This window comes from Stenella coeruleoalba (genome assembly GCF_951394435.1).
Source record: "Stenella coeruleoalba genome assembly, chromosome: 1".
Classification (NCBI taxonomy): Eukaryota; Metazoa; Chordata; class Mammalia; order Artiodactyla; family Delphinidae; genus Stenella; species Stenella coeruleoalba.
Window position 1 is genome coordinate 43,109,510 of NC_137169.1, and position 18,578 is coordinate 43,128,087.

At 39.2% G+C, this 18,578-nt stretch overlaps 1 pseudogene across 1 annotated transcript; it reads right to left on the bottom strand.

The window, feature by feature from the left end:
* Nucleotides 1–15,694: 15,694 nt before the first annotated feature.
* LOC307196428 (ski-like protein) lies at nucleotides 15,695–18,159 on the bottom strand (annotated as a pseudogene). Its single transcript has one exon. The product of its transcript is annotated as a ski-like protein (transcript).
* Between the last annotated feature and the right edge of the window lie 419 nt (nucleotides 18,160–18,578).

Sequence of the window (18,578 nt, forward strand, 5' to 3'; positions counted from 1 at the left end):
TGAGTATCTTGGATTTCAAATCAGGAGATTTTACCCTTGGAGGTTTGGTTTTAATTTGCTTCGTTAACATATTTCTCATACATTTTTCTGGGTTTAAAATGTCTTGAGATATTTTGTCACCAGCTTCATGCTGGCATAATGGGTAGCATATCTTTGGTGCAGTTGCCTTAGATTCACTTACCTAGTTAGACCCAGAGGAATTTCTTCTACTAGTTTTTGTCCTAAATGCCTTGTTTTCTCCCCTTTTGGTCTCTAAATGGCCTGGTTAGCCTTTAGTAATGCTCTTCCTCATCTTCCATCTAGCCTGAGAAGGATATTCTCCATATAGAGTTAAGTGAGTGCCTAATCCCTCTTTTTGTAAGATTGTTCCCACATCTTGAGGAACAACAGCTCCATCTTCAACTTCTTATTCTTTTGATTTTACAGTTTGGTAGATTTCAAACTGGAATAGCTAGCATGTGCTTGCTAAATAATTTTATGCCAGCCTTATCCTGTATCCTAGCTGTTCTTAATAGCAGGTGCAAAAATGCCTCTTTTTCAGCAAGGTTGAAATTGGGAATGTCCTTTTGAATCAGAAAAAATGGGCCATAGACTCATTCCCCAGCACAAATGGGCGTTCTATGAAATGGTACTGGCCCCAGGAGGATTTCTTCAACCACTCCTCTACTCTTGGCCTTGAACCTACCTCTGGATTGGATCTTACTATTGTAGCTGCTCATAGCATCCTCCTGCATGCTTAGAGTAATGCTTTGGGGGAACACTGGTAAAACACAGTATTTATTTTTTCACCTCCTTTCAGAGGACTTGGAGGTAAGTTGCATTCATTCATTGACGCTTCCCTCTTGCCGTCTTATAAAAGCTTGCACTTTGTTATATCAGCATTTGTTATAGCCAATATTTAAGGATAAGATTTAGAAAGTCTATCATGGCCCATCATCAAACTATGGCTTAACCTTGCAGCATATCAACTTTTGTTTCAAGCTAGATATCTTTATTTGATATCTCTAGTGCAAGACCAACATATCAAGAGATCTATAAACACGAAGGCAAAGGTCTTGTATTTTTTTCCATCCAGACACCTCAATTTATTTTATACATCTGTTGATTTTCCCTGTTATGTTTTATATAATATATGGAGTTAACTACAAAATAAAATAACAGTAATAAAATAACAAAAGAGGATAATATTTCCTCTTGTGCTTCTCTTTTTGTTGTCTACAGAATTTACTTCTTTTGTATTTTCCCTCTGCTCCTCACCCCCAAATGAATTTCAACCTAGTCTTTTTTTGAAATTATGCTTCATCCATTGTTAGATCAGTAGCTCTACATGGTCTACATAGTCCAGAATGCTGTTCCTCTGACTGTCCCCAAAGGGCACATTGTGGGACAGAGAGAGTTAAGGGGACTTCAAGTGGTTAGGGAAACTTAAGAGGTAGTATACGAAATGGGGGGAAGAAGCGCTCATGTGGAATTCAGGAGAATTGGATCCTAGTCCAAACTCTGGCATTAACCGTATGACCTTGGGTAGGTCACCTAACCTAATGACTTTGAAATTCATCATCAGTCAAATGAGATGTTTCCAAATCAACATTTCTTCTGCTCCTGTAGTTCTGTGAATCTCATTTCTGAAAATCCTCAAGGAGGTATTTTATCATTTTTTCAGAAATGTCTTTTTATCAATACTCATAAAAGTTCTTCGTGTGTATATACTTCTTCCTCTTTTACATTTTGATCATATTTTAACTGCTCACCCAGAGGAGCTCTGGTCAGTATTTCCTTTTATCCTGTTGACAATAACTCTTAATGGCTGCCCTCTCTTGTATACAATGAGCCAATACTCTTTTTTGTTTTATATTTTCATACCTTCCCTTTTCCTGGACAAAGCATATCGAGATCCTGACTCAACCCAAAGAAATGTTCCTGCCTTCAGAGTGAGTAGGCATAGGTAAGAATGTGGATGAAACGTCTATAAATTGTAGTGTTCTTGGCATAAATATGAATTATATAGTTTTTTTAATATATGAAGTAGTTACTAAATATTTACTTTTTACTAAGGTTATGTATTTATTGCCAAGATAACTATAGAAGAATTTTCTGGGGAAATTCACCTTAAAATATTGAGATAATTCAAGAAATGTCTATAGAAAGTTGATTGATAATCTTAATTTTTATGGTTAGTCCTTTCCGTTTTTATAAAGCTCCTCATTTATCTGTTTTGGGGAAGCCCAAAGTAAGTAGTTGGGACCTTATATTTGTTTTACACTTATTTTTCCCATTAAGTAATGGTTTAAGAATACATCAAGCATCTTGATTTGTTGTTAAATAACTAGTATTTATGGGATTCCATTAAATTAATTTTAATAAGCCTACCAGGTTCTTGTGAAAACCCATATTGGGATGTGTTTGATTTGTTTGTTTTAATTCAGTGTTTAAACCTAAGGGTGTTATATATCCATAAATACAATATTATGAGAAGACATAGTGTGGGATAGGGACTTCTCTGGTGGTGCAGTGGTTAAGAATCCATCTGCCAATGCAGGGGACATGGGTTCAATCCCTGGTCTGGGAAGATCCCACATGCCACAGAGCAACTAAGCCTGTGCGCCACAACTACGGAGCCTGTGCTCTAGAGCCCATGAGCCACAACTACTGAAGCCCTCACGCCCTAGAGCCCACGTGCCACAACTATTGAAGCCCATGTGCTCTAGGGCCTGCGTGCCACAACTACTGAGCCCATGTGCTGCAACTACTGAAGCCCATGCACCTAGAGCCTGTGCTCTGCAGCAAGAGAAGCCACTGCAGCCAGAAGCCTGTGCACCGCAACAAAGAGTAACTCCTGCTCGCCACAGCTAGAGAAGGGGCACATGCAGCAATGAAGAACCAATGCAGCCAAAATTAATTAATTAATTTAATTAAAAAGACATAGTATGGAATAGTAGGAAATGCACAGGTTTTTAGATAGAGGTCAGTTCCATTACCTACTATGTTATAATCTTTCCAGTAGGGCTACTGTAATGCACAACTTGGGGGGTTCACCATTCATATTTGCTGTGTCCCAGGGGTTGCCATTTTCATAGAATATAATGTGACTAATGCCGCTATATTAGTGTAATGATGGCCTTGCTATCTGAGCCTGTTTTCCTCCACTGTAAATGGTCCCTGAATCAAACAGGGTTCCTTAGAACTCCCTAAATGATTAAGGTGAAGATGAAAGATGATTAAAGTGTGTTATCTCCCAAGCCATGGCAGAAAGGAGCTTATATTTCTAGGCACAGCAAAGCTCCATTCTACACTGCCACCCTCCTGTTCAGTCTGTATTGTTCTGCCACACAGAGTTTGCCTAGATTATCATAGCCCCCTTACTGGGCTTGCTTATGATTCACTTGCTCCAATCCATCCTTTACATAGGAGCCAAACAACCTAAATTTCATATCTGAGCATGTCATAGCCTTACATTTATCTCCAACATACCACTCTGTTTCAAGCTTTCATCCTTTTGCACATATTTTTTTACTGTAGTACAATATTGAGATTACTTGATTTTCTTTTTAGTTTTCCCATCTAGATTGTGAGCACCTTGATGGCAGATAGTGTGTCACACATCTTTTATTCCCAATATCTAGCATAGTGACAACATGTAGTCTACTTACAATCATAATAACATTTACTGAATAGAGTTATCTCATTTAACACAGTTCAGTGGGGCAGATATTATGGTCTCACTTTTAAAGTGGAGCAAAAATGGTTTAGGGAAGTACCAACACAACTAACAGGTGAGAGAACCAGAATTCTAATCTAGATCTATCAAATTCCAGAGTTTAAATTCTAAACATCACCCTACACCATTCAACAAATATTTATTGAAATAAAAATTATGTTTTTGTGGCCTCTAGATGGATATCCTCATCAAATACCACTCAATATTAGCCTGAAAGTCAAATCTTAAGGATTACTCAGTAAGTTTGAGGGTTTTTTTACAAGTAGGATTTGTAATTTTTGTATATATTCAGGAGTTGAGTTTTATGAACTTAATAATTGGGTATTTTGCAAACCTGGGACGGGATCTTTGATGGTGGTATATGGGCAAAAATTCTTAGGTTACATATGTTAATCTTCTTGGCACTGGTGTTTGCTCTCAAAATTTTGCATCCTTTTAGGGTTACCTTGTTAAAGAAAAATATACACTTGAACAAGATGGTGATGAATTTATCCTGCAGCCACACTTTTTTTTAATGCGTTTAAATAAACTAGCCCACAAAAAAAGTAGAACTAATAAATGAATTCAGCAAAGCTGCAGGATACAAAACCAACACACAAAAGCAGCTGCATTTCTATACACTGACAATGAACAATCCAAAAAGTAGATTAAGAAAATAATTCCATTCACAATAAAATCAAAAAGAATAAAATACTTAGAAATAAACTTTACCAAGGAAGCAAGAGACTTGTACATTGAAAACTACAAAATATTGTTAAAATAAATTAGGCTATAAATAAAGGAACTGACATCCCATATTCATGGATTGGAAGACTTAATGTTATTAAGATGTAAATACTACCCAGAGAGATCTACTGAGTCAATGCAATCCCTATGAAAACCCTAATAAATTTTTTTGCAGAAATAGAAAAACCCATTCTAACTGTTGGTGGGAATGTAAATTGGTGCAGCCACTATGGAAAATAGATGGAGTTTCCTTCAAAAACTAAAACTATAACTACCATATCATCTAGCAATTCCACTCCTGGGTATATATCCGGAAAAAATAAAAACTCTAATTCAAAAAGACACATGTACCCCAATGTTCATAGCACTATTTACCATAGCCAATATGTGGAAGCAACCCAAGTGCCCATCAACTTATGATTGGCTTAAGAAGTTGTGATACATATACAATGGAATATTAGCCATAAAAAAGAATAAAATATTGGCATTTGCAGCAACATGGATGGACCTAGAGAATATTACGCCTAGTGAAATAAGTCAGACAGAAAAAGATAAATACTATACGATATCACTCATATATGGAATCTAAAAACTAATATGTGAATCTATATACAAAACAGAGACAGACTCAGACATGGAAGACAAACTTAGGTTACCAAAGGGGAGTTGGGAGAGGGACAAATTAGGAGTATGGGATTAATAGATACAAACTACTATACATAAAATAGATAAGCAACAAGGATTTACTGTATAGCACAGGGAATTATACCCAATATCTTGTAATAACTTAGAATATACTCTGAAAAAAAAAGTCTACTATGTTATATAGCTAACACAATATTGTAAATCAAATATATTTCAGTATTTTTAAAAAGTTATAAAAAGAACATAAAGTATTCATGCTAAGGAAAAAAAGAAAACTCGTTCTAAAATTCATATGGAATCTTAAGGGGTCCCAGATATCCAAAAAGAAAGAAAAAGAAAGTTGGAGGACTCATTTCCTGATTTCAAGACTTACTACAGAGTTACAGCAAGCAAAACAATGTACTGGCATAAAGACAGACATACAGAGCAGTGGAATAGAGTAGAGACCCCAGAAATAAACCTTTATATGTATGGTCAAATGATTTTTGACAAGTGTACCAAGACCATTCGATGGGGAAAGGATGGTCTTTTCAACAAATGGTGTTGAAAGAACTGTATATCCACATGCAAAAGAATGTGATGTACTTTACACCACAGACAAAAATTAACTCAAAATGGATCAAAGACCTAAACATAAGACTAAAACTATAAAATCCTGAGAAGAAGACACAGAGGGAAGCTTCATGAGTTTGAATTTGGCAATGATTGCTTTGATATGACACCAAAAGCACAGCCAAAAAAGAAAAAATAGGTAAATTGGAGTGTATCAAAATTAAAAACTTGTGTATCAAAGGATACTATCGAGAATAAAAAGGCAACTCACAGACTGGGAGACAATATTTGAAAATCATATATCTGATAAAGGATTAATATACACAATATATAAGTAACCACAACTCAACAAAAAACAGCCTAATTGAAAAATGAGCAAAAGACTTGAATAGATATTTCTCCAAAGAAGATATACAATAAGCCTATGAAAAGATGTTCAACATCACTAATCATTAGGAAAATGCAAATCAAAACCACAATAAGCTACCACTCCACACCTATTAGAATTGCTATTAAAAACAAAACAAATGTTGGCAAGGATGTGGAGAAATTGGAACCCTTATGCATTGTTAGTGAGAATGTAAAATGGTGTGGCCACTGAGGAAGACAATATAGTGGCTCCTCAAAACATTAAACACAGATTGTCCAGCAATTCCACTTCTAGATATATACCCAAAAGCAGAGAGATACTGAAAACAGAGACTCAAACAGATATTTGTACACCCATATTCACAGCAGCAATTTTTTTTTTTTTTTTTTTTTTTTTTTTGTGGCTGCTCTGTGCAGCATGCAGGATCTTAGTTCCCCTACCAGGGATCAAACCCGTGCACCCTGCAGTGGAAGTGCAGAGTCCTAACCACTGAACCACCAGGGAAGTCCCCATAGCAGCATTACTTACAATAACCAAAAAGTAGGAACAACCCAAATGTCTATCAACAGATGAAGGAATCAACAGAATGTCTATACAGTAAGTCCCCTACTTACGAACCTTCAAGTGGTGAACTTTCAAAGATGCATTCGCATGACCAATCACATAAGTTAGTTCACATGTCTGGCATACATTGTCATGTGCGTGCATCCTCCACAAGTGGTTGTGCTTTTGTGTACTTTATAGAGTACAGTAGTACAGCATCTTTATTTCAAGCCCAGGATGTCTGGAAGCAAGCGTAAAAGCAGCGGTGATGTAGCCAGTACTGCTAAGAAACGCCAAGCAATAACAATGGAAACAAAAGGTGAAAATAATTGAGTGGAGCAAGGCGAAAATATGGTAGATGTTGCTCATTCTTAAAACGTGAATTGTTCAACCATTGGCATGATTCTGAAGAACAAGGACAAGATCATGGAACATGTGAAGTTGGCTGTGCCGATGATGTCGACAACAATATCGAAGAAGCGTGTAAAAGTGGTGGAGGAGATGGAGAAACTTCTCAGTATGTGGATTCAGAATCAGCTTCAGCACTGAGTCCCACTAAGCTTAATGCTAATTCAAGAGAAAGCCAAAAACCTTTTTGAAGACTTGAAACACAGTGAAGAATCAGAGGGCGCATCTTTTAATGCCAGCCATGGCTGGTTTCAAGGGTTCAAGGCTAGAGCCAACCTTTGCAATGTAAAAGTAAGCAGTGAGACAGCGAGTGCAGATGTGGTAGCTGCCCGAGAGTTTCATGAAACACTTTGAGAAATTATTTATGAAGGCACATATTGACTCAAGCAGGTTTTTTTGTTTTTTTTTTCCCGGACGCGCAGGCTCAGTGGCCATGGCTCACGGGCCCAGCCGCCCCGTGGCATGTGGGATCTTCCTGGACCGGGGCACGAACGCGTGTCCCCTGCATCGGCAGGTGGACTCTCAACCACTGCGCCACCAGGGAAGCCCTCAAGCAGGTTTTTAATGTGGGTGAAACAGGGCTGTACTGGAAGAGGATGCCAGACCGAAGTTACATCAGTAAGGAGGAAAAGTTGATGCCAGGCTATAAAGCAGCAAAGGATAGGCTAACACTGTTGTTTGGTGACAATGCTTCCGGCAATATGAAGCTGAACCCTCTCTTAGTTTATCATTCAGAGAACCCAAGAGCCCTTAAAAACATAGCCAAGGGCTCTCTTGCTGTTGTGTGGAAGAGTAACCCCAAAGCCTGTGTTACACAGGCCATTTTCCAGGACTGGTTTTTCCACCACTTTATCCCTGAGGTAGAGAAATACTGCTTGGAGAAGGATGTCCCATTCAACATTGTTTTGCTGCTCAACAATGCTCCGGGCCACCCCCCATTCATGGACGACTTTCATCCCAGCATCAAAGCAGTGCATCTGCCACCGAATAATTATGTTGCTCATACAACCTATGGACCAGGGAGTTATAGCGACTTTCAAGAAATATTTACATCACACTTTTCATCAAGCAGTAAAGACGAGTGACAGATCAGGAACAACCTTGCAACAATTTTGGAAGGACTACCATCTAGAAGGCCTTAAAAAACATTGACTTTGCTTGGTGTGAGGTTACGGCTGTCACCATAAATGGGGTTTGGAAGAACATTTGCCTGCAGTTTGTTCACCATTTTCATGGATTTGGAAGGTGGATGAGGAGTCCAAAGAGGTCTTCAGCAACTTAGTGACCCTCAGTGAGAAACTGGAGCTAGATCTGCAAGAAGACTACTTCACTGAACTCCTTGCTGTGCAACACAAAGAGCTTACTAATGAAGACCTGATGGAATTGGAGGCCCACAGAAAGGATGAAGAGAGACAAGAGGAAGAAGAAGTAACTGAAGAACCAAAGAGAGTCATGATGCAGGAAATGGCAAGGGGATTTTCTTTATTTGAGGAGGCACTGTTAGTTTTTGAGGCATAGGACTGAACGAAGAACAGTACACGAAGGTTGCAGCAGCTGTTCGGAATGCAATCCAGTGCTATCGTGTCATCTATGACAAGAAAAAAAGAGCTACTACCCAGACATCACTGGATCATTTTTTCAAGAGGGTAGATAGAATTGAATCCAGCAAGGAACCAGAACCTGTTCCATCAGCGTCAGGCGTGAGTGAAATTGCAGCTTGCCCTCCGTGTCCTGTTGCTGACGATCCTTCAGCTCTACCATCTCCCAGCTCCTCTCCCTCCTCCAGTCAGTAACTCTTCTTGCCTGTTCACTCAGTGCCAGTCCCTGTATGCCAGCTGTTGTACTGTACTACTGTACTTTTCAAGGTACTGTACTGTAAGATTAAAAATGTTTTCTTCATTTTTTGTGTTTTTTATGTATTATTTGTGTGAAAAGTATTATAAACCCATTACAATACAGTACTATGTAGCCAATTGTGTTAGTTGGGTACCTAGGCTAACTTTGTTGGACTTAAGGAGAAATGGGACTTACAGACAAGCTCTTGGAATAGAACTTGTTCATATGTAGGGGACCTAGTATATATAAAATAGAATATTATTCAGCCTTAAAAGGGAATGAAATTCTGATATGTGTTAAAACAAAGGTGAACCTGGAAAACATGCTTAATGAAATAAACCAGACACAAAAATACAAATATTGTATGATTCCATTTACGTGAGGTATCTTGGAATAGTCAAATTCATAGAGACAGAGCAGTGGTTACTAAGCGCAGGAAGGAGGGGAAAATAGGGAGTTACTGTTTAGTGAGTACAGAGTTTCAGTTCAAGATGGTGAAAAAGTTCTGGAGATGGATAGTGGTTGCACAACATGAATGTACTTAATGCCACTGAAAAGGTACACTGAAAAGTGGCTAAAATGGTAAATTTTATGTTGTGTATATTTTACCACACACACACACACAAAATCAAACTGTCAGTATGCCTCTTGGTACCCAATGTTTAAGAGATCAGCCAACAGTAGGTAAGTGTACGCCCTCACAAATACTGTTTACCTCAGCATCAAGTTGTTCCAGGGCACAGTGTTGAGAGCCCTAGTATATGTGCTTTGAGGGGTCAGAGATGGATAGGAGCCAATCCCTGCCTCCTTGGTACTTAGTTAAATTAGAAAATAGCAAACAAAAAATAAAAGATCATACCAGGTTGCTACAGACTCTGTTTAAGTGTCACAGAAAAAGAGGATATTCATCTCATCTTTATGTTTTTCTGAACAAGGTTGTTAACACAGTGTATCAAGCCCAGTTCACACCCCTTCTGAAGTTGTTTTACATCCACAGATCCTACTTAAACTCAGACAGCCATGTTTTCGGGGTGACTCCACCGTAGTCATAGGTGGTCAGATCAAGGTTAGAACGTGATCCAAGATCCAATCCATAGGTTAAACTGGGTCAATCTATTTATTTCTAAGGATTTTGTACTAAAAGAAAAGACCGAGTCAGATGATAATGGAATCTTGGACTGAAAGGTCAAGTAGGATGGGGCTAGAGCACTAATGCCAGGCCGTGAGCAAGCAATGGAAGCTGGTAAGAATGATATGGAATGAAAAATGAATGAAGCAGAAATGACAGCTTCAGAAAATGGCTTCAAAATTCCTGTCCCCGTGATGCCTGGCTGTCCTTTTTGTGTCCCTGGGTTGCTAACTTTCCAGTGAGATTTTTGTGTTCTTAAAACACCTCCCTCGGGAATTCCTTGGTGGCGCAGTGGTTAAGAATCCACCTGCCAATGCAGGGGACATGGGTTCAATCCCTGGTCCAGGAAGATCCCACATGCTGCAGAGCAACTAAGCCCACGTGCCTAGAGCCCGTGCTCCACAACAAGAGAAGCCACAACAATGAGAAGGCTGCGCACCACAACAAAGAGTAGCCCTCGCTCGCAGCACCTAGAGAAAAGCCCGCACACAGCAACGAAGACCCAATGCAGCCAAAATAACAAAACAAAACACCTCCCTCTGCCTAGCTTGAGTGTTCTTTGCAACTAAATGATCCTAAAGAGAGGACATTTGAATTTCCTCTGGAAGAATCTCCTGATCATAGATGAAAAGGACCACTTTGAAGAGCTTGTTGTCACTGGTGGGCTTCAAATAGGAATTTAATGTTTAATGAAGGAATTGGAATACATCAAGGTATTTTCGGACTATTACGGATCACTGGAAGTAGCATGAAGGTAGTATGATATAGTGGTAAAAGAGGATTTGAGGTGCCAGAAGTAGCCCTACATTCAAATCTTAGCTCTAACACTTCATATGTGTCTTAGATGCCTTAACTTCCTAAACCTCAATTTTCTCATGTGGAGAGAGAGAACACCTTGCAGAATTTGGGGGGAAGATAAATGTATATGAAGTGTGTGGCATATACACAGTAGGTCTCAGTAATTGAGTTTTTATTGTTAAAGCATGACTGATGTGGCTTGTTCAAATCAAATCATGATGGCCTTGGCCTGATTTGTGGTCGATTTTTAGTTAATAGAATTGTTCTCAAGTTTTTCCCCATTTGGCCCCACTTTGTTACTACCTGAATCCTAGCAAATGCCAGGGTGTAGGAAATAGATGAGTCAAATGGCAGGCAAATAGTAAGAGTAAAATTAGACTGAGCTACTTGGGAACAGAGAATAGGTTTTATTACATCTTTGTGTTTTCAGTGTCCAGGACAGGACCTGGCATATGGTAAGCACATATTAAGTAAACATGAATCAACTAAATTTAGAAATGCATGAATGTCCAAATATTTGAGCCAAGTGGTGGCCAGAGATTTCATACAGTGTCATTCTCTGTTCCCAGATAGCTCAAGTATCATGGGATCTGTCGAGTCATAGAGCCCAAGCAGCAGTGTTGATCTTATCTCAGTTTTAATCTTTCAGTCCTTTCTTCCTCTGGGCCCCAATCAAAGGTTCCAACTTGTATGGTCAGGCCACTCAAGACGGCTGTACTCTTGTTCTCTGTAATGCCCTGCTCAACCAGTGCCTGCTTCACCAATACCCTATTCACATGACTGACCTTCCTACCTACTTGCCCCAGGCCCCAGCTAAGGATTGTTCTTGCTTTAGATCAGAACATCTCCACTATGATAGCTTATCAAAGGGGTAGTGAAAGGTGGTGGTGTGCCCCTCTGCTGCTTTCCCTGGTAACTGAAGAGCCAACCTGACATCAATTCGCCCTATAACTGGTAACCTCCCCCTCCCCCTGGGAACAAAGACTGCCGCCATGTCCTGCCTCCCACCTGCCACACGTGGTGGGGTGTTGCTCCAGTACCTTGCTTCAGACATGTGAGGTCCCCCTATCCATTAAATCATTGATGTCTCTGTTGCTGACTCTGGGCTCTTTGGTCTTGAAGCTGGGCAAGTACAGGGCGTGTAGGCCTGTGGGGTGCAAACCAACAAACCTGTATCTGCTGATAAATGGGTCTTAGCAGTAGTTCCAAGTGTAGAATATGCTGCCTCCAAAACCCAAAGAGACCTACCATATGTGTTTCTTGGTGCTAAGAGGTGCATTGTGCAATGGTTTTTTTGTTTCTTTTTTTTAATGTTGGAAGCAAGGTACTGGAATGCTCCAGATCATTCAACCTGTAAAAACTTCACTGATGTGGTAGGCCTCTAAATATTTGTATAGTTTCTCCCCCACGTTCTGGAGTATATATGCCTTACTAAGGTATCCAGAATACTTGCCACTTACTTCCTATCACATCTGATGGTATTGATATACTGGACTAATATCATTGTTAGAATTTTCAAACGGTTCAGATACCTTTGGACTATAATAAGACAGAGAATATGACACTGGGGCAAGACCATGAATGTATAGTTGCCCATCCTGTGTGATCCTCTTTCCAGATGGGTGTGGAAAAGAACACATTTTCTAGATCGATGGCTGTACACCATGTACCGGAGGCTCTGTTAATCTCCTCTAGAAAGATTCACATCTGGCGTAGCAGGTGTAGTTGGAGCCACTGCTTGATTAAGTTTGCATTAAGTTTGTCATCTGCAATGATCCATCAGTTTTTGCAGAGGCCAGACTGGTGAATTAAATAGGAATAGGACAGGAACCAACATTATTTCATTCTTTAAAGTTTTGAGGGAGGTACTAAACTCTGCCATTCCCCTAAAATGTGACAGGTTTTTAATTTATTGTTTTGACCATTGTCCAGGAACAGTTTCAGGGGCTTCCCCTTGGCCTTTCTTATTACTACTTAGTAGCTCTTATTCTACAGGTTAAGGAACTAATGTGAGAGTTCTGTTGTTTCGATGTACGCCCATTCCAATTATACTGTCAGGAATGGGAAATAACTGGGTAGGACCATACACCTAGTGGAACAACTGTGGTACAAACCTTGCCCAAGCCTTCATTTTATCTAACTCATATATGCTCCTATTCCAGTAAGGAGACCATGCTAATGCTTTAGGTCCCCAGGTACCAGTGTTAACTTGGACCCTGTCTCCAACAACCTTAGAAAGATCTGGGTATTTTTCTTACTCCATTGTAGAGTTATCTGAATAAGTGGCCATAGATTGGGGAAGGACTGCAGGAATCACTACTATGTATACTTGCTGTGATTTTATAGGGGGCTTCCTCATGGGAAACTGGTCTCCTATAATTGATAGCTTCTGGGTCTGACAACAGGCAAAGATTTGTGACTTTCCAGTAGAGCAGCTGATCTCAGCCTTCTCATCCATTTTTTTGGTAAATAATTTAAAATTTTTTAAATTGTAGTTAAAAGCACACAACATAAAATATACCATCTTAACCATTTTTAAGGGTACAGTTCAGTAGTGTTCAGTGTATTCACATTGTTGTGCAACAGATCTCCAGAACTTTTACATCTTGCAAAACTGAAACTATGTCCATTAAACAACTCCTCATTTCCCCCTCCCTTTTCGTTATATACAATGGCCGTCCATCTATCTTGGCCCTAAGAACACCATGTTCTTTTTTTTTTTTTTTTTTCTTGTGCCACCCAGCTTTCAGGTTCTTAGTTCCCTGCCCAGGGATTGCACTCCGGGAAGTGTGGAGTCCTAACCACTGGATCACCATGGAATTCCCGGAACACCATGTTCTCTGAGCCATCGCCAAAATCCCTGCTGCCCAGACCCTCCTGGCTACTATTCTAACGTTAAGCCCCACCGTTCTTCTGATGGTGAAGTACAGCCACCTGGTCTCTGCTAATCTGAGTTCTTATCCTCATTGCTACTAGGGAGCCCATCTCCTACCATCATTCCTGACTTAGAGACCACAGCTGCTGCAAGATTCTCAATGATGCCGGTAATTTCCCTACCTAGTGCATTATTTGTTGTCTTGGTAAATGGAGTGTCCTCCAAGCTTTCCAAAAAGCACGATTGACTGGTGGATTTTTCAGTCTTAGATAATAAACCCATTATTGCAGGCCCACTTCATTGAGCCTTTTGATTCCTTTTACCATGGCAGTTCTGGCATCTCTATTTATTTAATGTGTGGCTATCACTTTTTTCAAGTTTTAAAGAGCCATTCCAGCAGTGTATAGAACCATCTCTTAGGGGTCCTTGCTGAGTGTTAAATCCTGTGTCACAACAGAGAGCCCTGATATTGATGAACTCTCCCTTATCCAGCTTTAAATTCCCACCTCCATTTATCCAGCCCTCAGGCATCCTTTCCTGGTACTTGCCATTACGTGTAAGTCAGGTGCTATAGCTATTTGGGGATATAATATTGCCTGCTTGGGCCATTTGATCCTAGTTATGAGTCTGGTGGCCACGAGGAGAAATCAGAGCAGATCCTGAGGAGGACTTACATTGTCTTATAAGGTACGTACAAAATGGGGAGGTATGGGCCTTTATCTTCCCACCTAGGCCAGAGGGGCACTTCTATAGGCTCAGAGGATTCAGAGGAGTCTTGGGATTCAAGCGTTTCAAATGAATCTACCTAGATATCTTCACCCCAAATCTCAAGGTCCTACTTCTTCCCCATCAGGACCCAACTCTTACGAGGAAACTTTCCTACACTGAGAATTCAGCCTTTTCTAAAATTCTCCCTTTCTTAAATTTCTGCTTGATAATTATCTCTGAATACTGGCTGCAAGAGATGAGGGTCTCTTTAAATACTAACAGTGAGGTCCTTTTTTTTAAATTGTTGATTAATAGATCTTAGGTCATTTTCTTTTATCAGTCTTTCATCAGACTCAGCATCAGTCACCCACTTCCACAATCCTTATAGTTGCTATTTCCCATATATTTTTCTTTTTTTTAGCCTTCAAAGTGTTTAATGTTTTACAATTTAAAGGAAAAATCCACTAAGGAAAACAAATCCATTATATAAATATCAGTAAGACCCACAACTACATAGAGAAACTGTACAGGAGGATTATGGATTGTATAGAAACTGATATACATCAATGGTATCAGTTTTTCTCAAGTACATTAATATTTTCACACCACTATTAACAACATAAAAGTTCAAAAATTATTACATTTTATTCCCTCTTCTAAAGTTGCTACATAAAAATTTTTTTCTGAATATAACCACATTTAAACAGAAAATCTAATTATAACTGCTTCTTGTGTTTAGCAGCAGTGTATAAGAAAGCGTGTTATCCTTCCCCATGGGGTGTGCTATAACCTAATCAATGAAATTCCTCTACTGACAAAATGTCTCTTAGGAGACATTAAATAGAAGAGAACTGGTGGAAATTCATTCCACAATATGAACAAAATTAAAGCAAATTTTGATTATAATAATGAGTGTACTATATTAACTTAGAAATGAGATTGTGTTCATGAAAAAAAAATGGAGATTCAACTCCTTGAGTAGCTCTATATATGAACTATGAAGCCACCATTGTATCTAAAATTGAATCTGAAATATGGATAACAAAATTGATCAAAACTATTTTCCATAACACAATGCAGCTTTTAAAAAGTATGCAGCTGCTAAATTGCATTGGAAATACAGGCAGATTATCTAATAGTTGAAATGATAAAGTACTGTTACTGAGCTGGTTGAAAAAAAAGTACAAAGAAACATACATTTTCATTCATTTGGAAAATGTAAAAATTTATATACTAATATATAATCTCTTCACTTTCTCTGATCTACAAATGGATACAATGTCTAGTTATTTTCATGCAGATAAATTGTTCAGAATTCAATTACCAAAGCAAACAAACAAAAATAGACCCTGTTGGGAACACACAGATGAATCTCTTTAAAGGTTTCTATTCTTTAGCAGTTTTTGATGATTTCAAAATTTGCAGCTTTAGCTCTTTTATCATCATCTCTAACTTCTGTCTTGCCTCCCGTTCCTGTCTGAGTTCATCTTGGAGTTATTGCCTATCAGCCTCAGCATGGTCCAATCTCTGTCTCAGTTCTGCCAGCTGTGCTGCATATCCAGCTTCTTTATCTTTTTCTAAATTTGAGTCACAGGTACATTTTTGTTTCATTGCCTGCTCTAATTTTATGTCTAAATTTGTTCAACATAAAATTCTTCCACTCTTTGAGCATGTTCATTCTGCAAAGATTCAAGCTCTTTCTGTAAATTCTGCTATTCTTCAGGGAGTTCCTTCACAGCTTTTGAGCTACTCAACATTTCAACTTCCATCTGAAGTTGTTGCTGCTTCTGCAAAATTGAGTTCAGTTTTTCCTGTTGTTTTACATAAGTTCTCATTACTTCTTCCATGATTTTTCCATTATCATCCTCACAAATGACATCTTTGACAAGAAGTGGAGATGAAGCTGCAGCATCACGGTCAATTCCTGCCTTACTTGTGTCTCTGGCTAAGTTGCAAGTGGTAGACTCAGGTTTCCTTTTGCTTGTAGAATTATTTGAAACTGATGGATCTAAGTGGCTATATAGTTCTCTACTTGTTTTTAGATCCATTTTCTCCTGTTCCTCTAGTGAGACATCTGGATAAGACACTGTTTTTTGATGTTTCCCACTGCTGTGAGGCTTCTCTGAATGTCTTAGTGTAGATCTACTTGCCTCTGTCTTTGTGACCTCTTTAGGCTAGGATACAGCCGAAGTAAGCCACACATTTGGGGCAACCACTTTATCACACATGTATAAGTAGTAGCCAGGGTGTAGAAATGAATGTGTCTGAGAAACATGGTCACCTTCCTGCTTTATAACTGGATACCGTGACTATAATTCCACTCCTGGTGGTGTATCTATCTTGGATTGAGTCCTCTTCCCATTTCTCATGCTGAATTGCTCCTTCATTTCTTCTAAAATTATCTTCAGTTTCTTTTCTTCAGGTGTCCCGAAGTATTTTTGGTTCACGTGAAAATAGCAATGCCATCTGGCTGATTCAAAGCCCCAGTGGCAAGTCCTTTTGTCCAGTGATCTGTGAGAATGCATCACAAATGTCTGGAGCGCAAGCATTCCACAGCACTCCAGACGCTGAATACACGGAGCATCTGGCTGAACATAAAACTGGGGTGCAAATAAATCCTGACATTTGCCTAAGCATTCACGTTCCACTTCAAAGGCACTGCCTGTTACCTTCAACTGAGCCAATGAGTTTTTAGCAGGAAGTATACTACCATTTGGAGGAAAAGTATGTGGCCGCAATAAAGCATTACACAGTCTTTGTGCATCAGTTAATGTGATCAGCCCACAGGATAGGGCATTAAGTGGAAGTATTCCCAGGACCTTTAAGATATGAAGATGGTCTGATGTACACCTTGAACAATAGATGTACAATTCATCACATACTGTATTTATTTGTTGGAGTGAAAATTCTCGGAGAACAGAGTTTAGGGCTTGGGGCAAACAGTCTCTTTTCTTCTCCAACCTGAAAACAAGAAATAGACTCCCCTTCCAACAAAGTCTGGGTGAGTTCTGTGGAGCTATCAGAAGGGATGAGCAGTGGACCAGGAAGAACCTGAGGAGATGGAAGAGGCAGAAATACAGTAGGTGACATGCTTTCTTGGGAATACTGAGTGGAAAATGCTGCTGGTCCACCCAGAGAGCTCTGACTACTAAAATGGAATTGTGCCAAAGTGTGTTTCAAACTGGGATTTAAATGTAAAGGTTCAGGCACAGAGGCACAGGTTCTCTTGACATGCTCTTCATCAGTTTCCATTGGCGCTTCATAGTCATCCAAGTGTTCCTTCTTTACTGTTGGCATCTTGTTTATCATCATTTTTCCATTTGCGTGAATGTCTATCATCATTTTTTTCACTGGAGGGCTGCCATCATCTTCCGTCCTGTTCAGTTTTTTATTTGAGCCCTGAACCAAGGAAAAATTTGTCTGTAGGTTTTCCATTGCTAAAAACTATTGTGTTAAATAAGTCTGAGATTTGCGTTGTTATTTAGTTACTTATTTGAGGAGAGAAAAGCAATGTATACCAATACTTATGGTAACTTACTCTCACAGAAAATTTAAATTTCCAAAGAGACATCTCCCTAAATTAGTCAATAGATTTTGCAACTTTGTTTTGGTTCTGCTTGTACTCTAGTGTAATTTCACTGCAAGTGCTGTAAAATTTCTTATTTTCTGTCTAATAACAAAGCAAATAATTTTAAGAGGCACACGTCCGAGGAAGCCTTTATTTTCTTAAATTCTTCATATATATGTATTAAAATAAAGTTACCAGTTCTCTCAACTCAAGATGTCCAAGTTCAACACAACAGTTTGGTTTGGCTTTAAGCACAACATGTGAAAAGTTTATGCAATTACTTGTGTCAGAATTATGCACCCGAATTTAGTATTTGGTACCAAGGACACCAAAAAAGGAGAGAAAAAAGTATCTTCTCTAAAAATGATGATCTGTTGGTCTGTGTAGACAAAATGAAGGCTTGTATAAGTCCTCACACCAGTAAGAAGAGCTTCTGACTCCACTTGAACTTGTACAATTAAAAACGAAACCTAAAGAAAAATTGCCCAGTTATCTTCAAGGATTACTGTTCATTTTTCTTTTAATTAATCTTAAAATAAACCCAAAGGGTTAAGGGCCAAGGCCACTAGCCAACGTACTGATTTCGCCCCCTACGGGAACACCTCAGCCAACGCAGGCCAAGGAAGAGGGCAGGAGGCGAGACCTAGAATGGGGGAGCCCCCAAACCCTGAAATCCTCGGCCCACGCAAAGCCACCCACCCA